This window comes from Balearica regulorum, chromosome 8 (genome assembly GCF_011004875.1).
Source record: "Balearica regulorum gibbericeps isolate bBalReg1 chromosome 8, bBalReg1.pri, whole genome shotgun sequence".
NCBI lineage: Eukaryota > Metazoa > Chordata > Aves > Gruiformes > Gruidae > Balearica > Balearica regulorum.
The window spans coordinates 32,429,724-32,439,784 of NC_046191.1; the positions used below are offsets into that span (position 1 = coordinate 32,429,724).

The 10,061-nt window shown below is 43.7% G+C and overlaps 1 long non-coding RNA gene across 1 annotated transcript; it reads right to left on the reverse strand.

Moving 5' to 3' along the window:
• Positions 1-1,242: 1,242 nt before the first annotated feature.
• LOC142602816 (uncharacterized) lies at positions 1,243-6,611 on the reverse strand. Its single transcript, XR_012836650.1, has 3 exons — positions 6,229-6,611; positions 5,882-6,050; positions 1,243-1,305 (listed from the first exon to the last, which is right to left on the reverse strand). It is a non-coding gene; the product is annotated as an uncharacterized LOC142602816 (long non-coding RNA).
• Positions 6,612-10,061: the final 3,450 nt, after the last annotated feature.

The following is a 10,061-nucleotide window of genomic DNA, read 5'->3' on the forward strand; positions in this document are numbered from 1 at the left end:
TCTGTGGAGTGAGACAGAGCCTGCAGGAAGACAAAGGGTGACATTACAGTCCAGGCAATGGAAAATCCATGGCTGCCACCACTGCCGCTATTAACTTGGGTCTCGTACAATGCGTTTCTCAGACACGGCTGCTGGCTAATGGTTCCTCAGATTTCTGCTGACTGGCTTGAGACCCTGCTTGTCTGATCTACAGCAATGCTCATCGTTCATAGCTGCACCTTGGGTCACTGAGAGCTCTGTGGCTGCAAGGACTGTAGGGTCTCTCCGGAGAGCCAGAGCCTAGGCAGATGGATACTCAAAACCAAGAGAGCTGCCCTTACCTTTAGGGCCTTTAGTTCCCTGTCCACAGGACAGTCACAGTGCCAGTACCCAGCTCAGCAGGGGGTGGTGAGGGCCTACGCTGGCACAGCAGACACATGAGCCATGCCACTCACCAGCACGTGCAGGAATGAATAGCTCCGTCTCCCTTCAGCCTTTCAATCCTGTGCTGAAAACAGAGAAACGGGATCAGTCACCAAATAACGAGGAAGAAGCAGGCTATTGTGTTGACTTGGCATTAAGTGCTCCTCTCAAGATTAAAGCAAGGGTTCTGTCCAAAAGCTGGAGGAACTTGCAAGGGAGCTGAAGCTGAAATAAAGTCATGATATGCCTTACCTAACTTATGAGTGGGTGACTTTTTCAGAGCTACTAATGAAAATAAGTCAAACGGCCTATGGATCACTTTCGGTGACTCCTCTTCATTTGGGGACCAGTTAGTACCAGAGCAATGTAATGAGCAGCCAGTGTGTGTGTCATTCCCAGACACTTCATCCCCACGGAGATCTCCCGCCTCTGCTGCCAATACTTTGTTTGCAGTGAGATCAATGGCCTGGCAGTTCACCTTTAGGCTCCATGGGAAAGTAATTGCAGGAGGAAGCGTGGAGAGGTCTGCTTTTGTCAGGCAGGCTCTGGCAGCTTGTCAAACTGGCAGCTTCCAAGTGCAGGCGAGGAGGAGTCTTTTCGCCTGGTTTCCTGTGGAAATGAGGTTGTTAGGATCAGACTGTGATCGGCTTTAACCCAAGCTAGCTAGCAAGCTGCGGTAAAGATCTTTAAAAAAAAAATTAAAGTCCTCTAAATTTCCTAAAAATAGAGAAGCACATAGAGAAAAGTGATGTTATTGATGCTGCCGCAGAGGGAAAGGCAAGGAGAAATTGCCTCCTAGATACTGTCTTCAGCAGCCGCTGCTGGCCATGGATGTACTCACCAACTAATCCATGGGCATGAAGCTTGAGGGAATGGCTTGTGCTGCCTTCTGCCTGGGTGACACTAAAGGAAAAGAAGAGACACGCGATTGCTGTGGGGGCCACAGGCAGCATGAGAGAGGAACCGATGAAAAGAAAGGTCCAGAAGATGAGGAGAGGAGAGCTGAAGCTGTTTTGCAGAGAGCTTAGCATCTGGCGGCCCTGCGATGGTGTATCGGAAGAGGTTTGCTGGACTACGGGCTACGGCAGCGCAAGAGGTGTGGTCGTGTAAGACAGCCCTCAGGAAACTAGGCTTCATGAAACAGCTTGGGGTTTTTTGGGGGTTTTTGGTAGGAATTCATAATATTCCTTCTTTTAATTTTAAGCTTTTTTTTTGTGTGTGGGGGGTGTTCCCCTTTTTGGAAGAGGATTAGAAAGCTGGCTAGCTTGAATCTGTGTCTTGAGTGATTCTGATATAATTTTGGGCTCTCTGATTACTAACCAGAAGAAAAATAATATGCTTGGAGATTTCTTGTCCACCTTGCACTGAGTGTCAGACTGAAGCCAGAGAATGAGCCTGCTGACACTGAGAGCCAAACTGGATCCCCACACCACTCTAGATCCCACACTGACGCCTGAAACCATACTGTACAAAGCCATCAAAAAACAGCTACAGAAATCCAGGTAGAAAATCCATTTCAGGCATGATAACAGATTTTTTTTTTTTTTCCCTATCCAACATATTCCAAAGCAAAAAACCCTTCCTAGTATAGTCAATACTTCAAGAAACATTTTTTTTCTCAGGAGGGACATGTTAGGTCTCAGTGTTGCTACGAACATTTCTGCATAGCGAGTGTTGCTCATTCAGAGGCGGAGTGGGGACCTTTGGATCATGATAGTGAATATGATTTCACCAGAGCTTTAGAGCCAGTACTGTTCTTCCCATAGCCCTATCACAACCTCAGCTACAACTGATGGTCCAGGTGCGCTGGGCTCAGCAATGATCTGGTCCACTTATGACCTTGCCATGACCACGGAGTGGAGAAGGGCCATATCCTGGCTCTGGCTGTCAGTGCAGTTTCAGTGCTGAAAGCCACTTTCTTCTGCAGATGTGATCTGCTGGAATTTATGATTGTTTTCTGCCTGAAGAGAAGAAAACAAAGACTTTCATGCTTTCCACTCTTGTCCCAGGACACTCAGCAGCAACAGATGGCAGCCAGAAGACCTCAAGCTGGATCTTCTCCTACCCTGACCCTTCTCAACAACGCTGAAGCTAACAGGCCGGAGCAGGTAGGACTGATGTGGCAGATATAATCTTTGCCATGGAGAGGGTGCCTGAGAAGCAGTACATTAATTTGACTAAATTTAAAGCTAGCAGCTAGAAAACAGCCTCAAAGCTTTTTACTTTTAGCTGAGTATGTTCAGCACTGTAAATGGCAGAGAGGACAGGGAGAGGAAGAGCCCATGCTCGTTAATCAGAGTAGGGCAGCACATAAGTAATGGGCTCTCACACAGAAAAATAGTGTTTAGCTTAGCTCCTGCAATATTTTTTGTGCCATGGATTAGTGTTTTTGTAGAGAAAAGGGACAGAAAGCTGGGTGAGTTGTTCATGGGTCTTCCTGCTTCAGCATAAATACATCTCACATTCAGCTGCACTTGGCAAACCAAGTTGTATTTAGCCTATAGCTAGAAATGTGCATATTTTCTTCCTGAAAACAGCCCTGAGTATGTCATCACACTGGAAAGTGTTCAGCTGGTGTCAACTGAAGTATGGGAGGTGGGCATTTATCTTGCAAGGAGTCTGTGGATCCAGGTATATCTTGTATTAAAATACCCGCCACTCGCTGCAGTCTGGCCCATGTGAAAGGCTGAGCTGCTTTGTGATGTATTTTTACAACTCCTTGGGGTCAAATAATCTCTGTGAAGGACAATTTAATGGGAAGGACTGACTCATCCTGCTCCTCCTGCTATTTGACAATGAGATTTTAACCAGCACCTCCTCAGAAGACAAACTACAGCTCAGGCCAATTTTGTATAACCAAAATTTCTATTAGATTTACATCACATCCCCATTTCACATAGGAGGATTTGCACTGGCACATGTGTACAGTGACTAGCAAGCCCTGTCCCATAATGTAATGGCATTCCCTACAGCCACCAGTGCAACCAAGTCATCAGCCGCCCTTCTTCACTTCAGGAACTTGTGCTGGGTGAGGAAAGCGGAAACATTCTCTGAACAGAACAGGTCAAACCCAGCAAGTTCACCGGTACCTGGGTTTGTGGCAGGTCCTCAGGATCCCAAGCAGAAAACATACGCTGAAGATCTGATCATCTAAAAGCCTGGGAGCACTGGGAAGCATGCGGGTAGAGTCAGTCTGTCTCCACTAGCGCACTAAGTTGGAGGGCTCCTGAACTCTAGTTATGGCCAAGCGTTTTGAAGATCATCATAGAAGAAGGATGGGGAGAAATGGATTGTAATTCCAGCAAATCTGTGAACTTCTCCAGCCAACTACAGCTAGAAGTATCCTTGACTCACAGCTCTGAGACTTTTGAGGTGGACTCCTTCTTCTTGAGAAGAGTCTTGAGAAGACTCCTTCTTCTACCAGGAGAATGAAATGGGAGCTGGGGTGGGATGCAAACCTGCACCAAAGCACCTTCGAGCCTTGCAGGATATTTGCCTTTGAATCTCAGATTTAAAGCTCAGATATACCTTGAGTTAAAAGGATCATGACCAGCACACACCTTAAAACAACTTGGCCCAGATTCTGTCTTTCTTTTGCCTCAAACAGTGAGCTGCATTTTCTGCAACTTTAATTGGTGTCATCAGATTGTGATGGCAGTTTTCCATTTCAAATAGTTAATTTTACTTTATGAGATCAATGCCTTTAGTAATTTGTTCTTTGCAGTTACTGCAGATAGCAATGATCAGAATATTTAAAATATTAGACTGCAGCTTTTCTATAATAGCCAAAAAAAAAAAAAAATCTGGAATATCAGAAGGTAACGACAAGGTAGCTGGATGTTAGAGCCTTTTCCTGCCAGGCAGAGTTCATATTCCTGGCCAGGATTTGCTTTATATTAGGCAGAGAAATTGAAGCATTATTTTAAAATTTGAATTCAGGACTTGTGGTCCCGAATGCCAGAAAGCTTCTTCTAATTCCATCTACCCTCAAGAAAAGACATTGCTTCCACCCACAACCCTTGCCTTGCATTGCCTAGCCAAGTAGACCATTCTGCAAAGCCACCCAGACCATGACCGCTTTTACTGCTTGTGGCAGCAAACTGCAGTCCGAAAGCACCGAAAGTTTGAACAAATGTTTTCATTTTCTTTGATACTATCGTTATGTTGCAAAACCACCTAGTCTCACCTATTTTTTGTTTACGGCTTAATATGGCTGAGGTTTGTATCATCTGAGTGATCACCAGTATGCAGGATTTTCACTCTGTGAAGCATAGGAGTTCTGGGCAGACATTTTAATTTCTGTCAGCTGTCATACCCTGGAAAGATAATTAAACACTCTTCATTTTCCATGTAAAATGGTATACAAATGCCGGACATTAAAACCAGAGAGATTTCCAAAAGAGAACATGTGGGTAGCTTCAAACTTTCCTTTGGCACCCAGCCACCAGCAAGGTTCAGCAGAAGTTCACCGTTTCCCATTGTGTAAGGCTATTTGTTTAACATTTCTTTTGTCTGAAGTGGCCTTGTCAGATGAGATCTCTACCTAATTTTCATTTGGCCCTTCACTCACATCTGAGCTGTCACTCCCGTAGAAGCAGTTTGACTTTAGGCTTAACAGGAATGTAAGCAGAAGTAGATAAAGTTTTAAAAAAATCATATAACTTTCCAGCTTAATCATAAAGGCATCCTTCAAAAAGCAACTGGGCAGCCTCAGAATCTCATGGTGTAAAAACCCAAAGACACTTCCAAGGACCAAGGTTCAATAACTTGGCTCACTTTGCCTTTGTAGACAGGCTTGCCCAGGTTTTGCAGCCAAATTCCAATCTCTATAATTATATTTTGACTAGATTGAAAAAAAAAAAAAGCTTCACATTGTTTTGAGTGAGGACCACATCCTGTCCTGTATGGCTGAGTGGGGTTAAATGCTCACCACCCTCCCCTCTTCCAGCATGAAGCCATCCACATCCACATGCTGCAGGTAGACATCACGAATGATGCCCTACAGGGTCCCTCTGACACGGTGTGTCCATGTGTTTACTCTATGTGATATAATGACATCCCCCTAAACAAATTAACGTCATCTCCTGGCAGGTCTGCATTTCAGAATTTAACTGGGGGTTGAAATCAGAGTTGCTGTTACCACTCTAGTTGCTGCACCTCGGGCCGTGTTCGTACGTGCAACTGCTCCGATCGAGGCTTCCAGCAAGGGCATGTATCTGTCTATCTACTTACCTAGCTGGTATTGAACCAGAACAGTGGTATTTTCTCTTATTTTAAGACTATGTTAAAGATAATGTGGAAAGGGATCTTGCTGAGACTTTTTAAATTGTTAGATTAACACATAATGTCACTAAACATTGCACAGATCCACCTCTACTAGTATTTGATATGCAAATGAAAAAATAAAAACCCAAACACATTACTGTTGGCATAGAATCATGTAGGTTGGAAGGGACCTCCAGAAGTCCTTTACTCCAACCTCCTCATCAAGGCAGGTCCAGTTACAGAAGGTTCTTGAGACCGTGTCCAGTCAAGTTTTGTATTTCTCCAAAGACAGAGGTTTTATAACCTCTCTGGGCAACGTATGCCAGTATTTCTCCATGCTCATGGTAGAAAATTCTTTTCTTCTATAGAGCTGGAATTTTTATCTGAAAGACATGTACAATCAAAAGGAAAAAAATTCAGCCCTAGCTGGATCTAGAAGTTGCAGTAATTTCTAGCATGATTTGCTCAGCCCTCAAACTTTCTCCCTCCTCCTTAGCTTTTTTCCCTCTGCAAACAAAATTACATTTCTCTCTAATCTACTCAATTGTCTATATAACTTACTTGTGTCCCAGAAACTGCCAAGGCTATGGCTCATTTTAATTTCTTGATAGCCTTGCTCAAAGGCCTGCTGTCATTGTATGGAGGTCCAGTATATTCAAAAAATCAATTACAGAAAATGATACAGTTACAGAAGACTTCCAGACAGCTTCTTGGGATCCGGTACAAATGACTGCAGTGAGAGCAGTTGCAGTCAGCCGGGTTGTCTTTTCAATGGTCAATGCGTATAGCAAGAAAGCAAGGTAAGTCAGTGCAAGGGATGTAAACAGAACATCCCCAGCAGGATCCTACGGCAGCCCCACACCCCAAAAAGCACTGCCCTCCCAGGGACACATCCTGCCCCCGGCCCCAGCAAGTTGCGGCTGTTTCCCTTTTGCTGATCTCCTGCAAAAGGGAGGAGGAAATGAGTTCAGTTAATGCCCCTGCTAGCTAGGAGCGATGGAGCACATTCCTCACGTCGCAACGTATTTCATCATCTATGTATCTTTAATCTGGAGGCGCAGATCTCAGTTTTTAAAGGGACTGGGCGTCTTGCTGGTGCAACACGCCAGCACTGTACTGCAGAACCAGGTGCGAAAGGGAGCTGGGCTCAGACTGATGCTCTCGGCTTGCAGCTCTCTTTCTCTCCCAAATCTTTGATTGCGATCACTAGACTGGCCCTCGCTGCTGACAAGTGATGCTGCTGCAACATCTTTCTGATGCTTCATCTAATCTACTGTACCCTTCCTTCATTGTCAGGGATGCGGCGATGCTAACGGTACACATCAAATGTCAGCTGAGAGATGGGCTGTCCCCAGAAGGAGAGCCATCTGAACTGATAAAAGATGAATAACTTGATGTGATCACAAGAATTAACAATACTAAACATGTCTCCAAGAGGCTTTTGGCAAGCGCCTGATTGTCACATATATTCAACGAGCTGCTCCTTGCCACAATATTGTCTTCTTCAATATCCTTAGAGAACAGAAAATAATGCAAGTTATATACAGGGGGTGCTTCAGCTCTTCCCTGTTCTCATACTTGAGTGATACATATCTATCTGTAGTATAAATCAGAAAATTACTATCTTTGACACCTATAATTTGAAAGATTCCTCCTCTAACAAAATGAAATGCTTCTGAAATGTTGGCCCATGATGGTGAAGAGCTGCTGCTTATTGTATCCTAGGAACCCACATTTCCGCAGTGGGAAACACTTGGAAGTTTGTAAATGAACAGTTATTTCAAATTTGAGAGTTAAATCAGAAACACCTATTATTTCTATGAGATTTTAAAAAGACATTTTTTTAATTATTCATGACATTGTGGGAGAGCTTTGACCAATCCCTTCCCCTCCCCAAGCCCCAACGGCCACCTTCCAAAAGGATTCAGATTTCTGAAAGTGTTATTGAAAATGGAGTTTATTCTCCAGTTTTTCAATGGGGAAAACAGAAATTGGGAAAGATAGAAAAACATATCTTTAACATAGCACATTTTCTGTTTAACGAAGACAGCCAAGCAATAATTCCCAGCCCACTGGAAAGAAGTGCAGTTATTTACATAGTCTACTCATGTAGGCTCCCTCTGTGTTAACACGCATCACAAGCTGTAGCTATTTTAATGCTTTTTAGCTACGGCATTCTTACATGTCATCGAAAATATCCGGCTTTCTATGAAACGAATCTGTACTCTAATGAGGTAGTTGTCTAGAATACATATTCCTTTGCACGTTATCAGAAAGGCAGTTTGAAAATGAAACAATGAAATACACACAAACCAGACCAAAGGAGTTCCCCAAGAAGAACATCCTGCGTACCTGGTACAAGGGCCTGCTTATGGCCAAACTGGTAAATCGTTCCTTCTCTTTCCACAGTGTTTTTATTATTCTTTGGTTTTTTTCAGAGTTTGAGCACAAAATCTGGTCTCTTCCCTGCTTCTCCATCTATGTGACTTTGCCCGTTACGAAGAGTTGTTAATGAATTAAGCTGGCACATCCTTAAGTAACATTAAGCTGCTTCAAATATATTCTTCCTAATATACCAGCGCTTTTCCGTGTATCAAGAGAAGATTTAGAAATCTCCTCTCATTTGCCCCAAAGGCATTTACTCCTTTACACCTTTGTAGTCAGACTATGTGTATTTTGAATTTATCTAGTATCCTTCTGCTTTGACTTTCAGCACGCTTCCTTCCCAGATCTGATTTTCTTGTTGATGACTGGATCTATTTTCACCTGACTTCCTACAAGGTCATAACTCTGGTATGGTTTTGCTCTCAGAAAGCAAAAATCCCACCTGGGGTTTTTTGATGCCTAATGTGTTGTTTTGCTCTTCTAAAATACCATGTCCCATATTACCTCTCCACTATATTCAATTAAAGGTCAAACTACCACTTGCATTTTCTCTTCTACCCCTAGACGTTGCTTCTATCCATAAGATGGGCTTCAGAACATAAAATTACCAACAACAGGGCATTTTCACTCACCCATTTTATCTTCTTCCCAGTAAGGAACTGCTGCAGCATGGGATTAAAAAAAGAGCTGGCAGGTAAGTTTGGAGCCCACCTTGCCGCACTTGTGCGGTTCTGCACGGGCTCCTCCAGCCTGTCGCAAGACAAACCCTTGGTCCTGTGTGGAAGTGCAGTGGGACATTCAGTGGGGGCTGAGGAGTGAATCCACAGCACTTTTAATTTTGCAAACTAAGACATTCCTAGTTGCTAAGCTAGTTCTCAGCTCCCTTACCCCTTTCCTGGCCATGTGTCACCTTCTGAAAACCTCTTCCTCTGTTTTCACGGACTTCTCCATCTTCTCATGCCTCACTCCCGCAGTACCGCACCCATCTGAAGGGCAGAGCTCCTGTCCCCTGTCCTTTCACGGCAGGGTGCTGTTGCAAGCTTTTTTTTCTGGGTGCAAAGCACCTATCTCCTTCGGGGAGGTTGTTCACGCTGCCTGGTTTCGTGCATCCAGCTTTGGTGCCTTAGGAGATGCTAAAAAAACCCAAAAAGCCTTCACCAGAGAGCATAGCTCAGTGGACTTAGCTCATCCCAAGTTTGCTGTTCGGCTTTGACACGAAGGTCACAGCAAAGAGGTGGGAATTCCAGCTCACCTATATGTAGGAAAACACAGGATTTTGTCATGCTCGGGTCAAAATGTTATTTTAACTGCTTGTAAACCAAGGTCAGGATGCTGGTAACAACGCCTCGGGGAAAAAGCAGCATTGTGGTCCTAAGGACTAAAGGAACTAAACTATATTAAAACATTTCATTTTGGTGACAGGCTTGCAATTAACCCAACAGGTAGTTTAGTGAGGGACTGCAAATACACCGGGACATTTATAACATCATTCAAGCCTTGTTTTGCACGCTGAAGCAATAAAGCTAATTCAATATGTAATTTTCTGAAGAGATTCTTTCTTCAGGTCTCAAAATGTGTATGTCTGCCAGTCCGTCTTTCCTTTGCAAATAAAATTTTTTATCTTTGCATTAGTTTCTCCCACTGGCAGGTTTTGAGGAGGGATGTTCTGTTATCTAAATGCTTGCCAGCTTGGAAGGCATCGTGCTCACTATACCTGGACTGTTTTGAAGGATGCCTTTCATCTAAAATATTACATCCTTTAGAGCTACATTTTACCTATATTTTATTTGGTCTTTATTTCTAGAAGTTTCTTTCACCTCCCACCGGCATCCAAAGGAAATTTTGTGGCAGGGCTGAGGTAAATTAAACCTGGCTCCAACAGGGGAGGGTTAGTTTTGTTAATAAATTCAGTAAATGCCTCTGTCAGAAAGCTGTGAATACCAGCAAGAACGGTTGCTTCACACCAAGTAGAACGACTGCGTTTATTTACATAGCACATTTCAATCCAC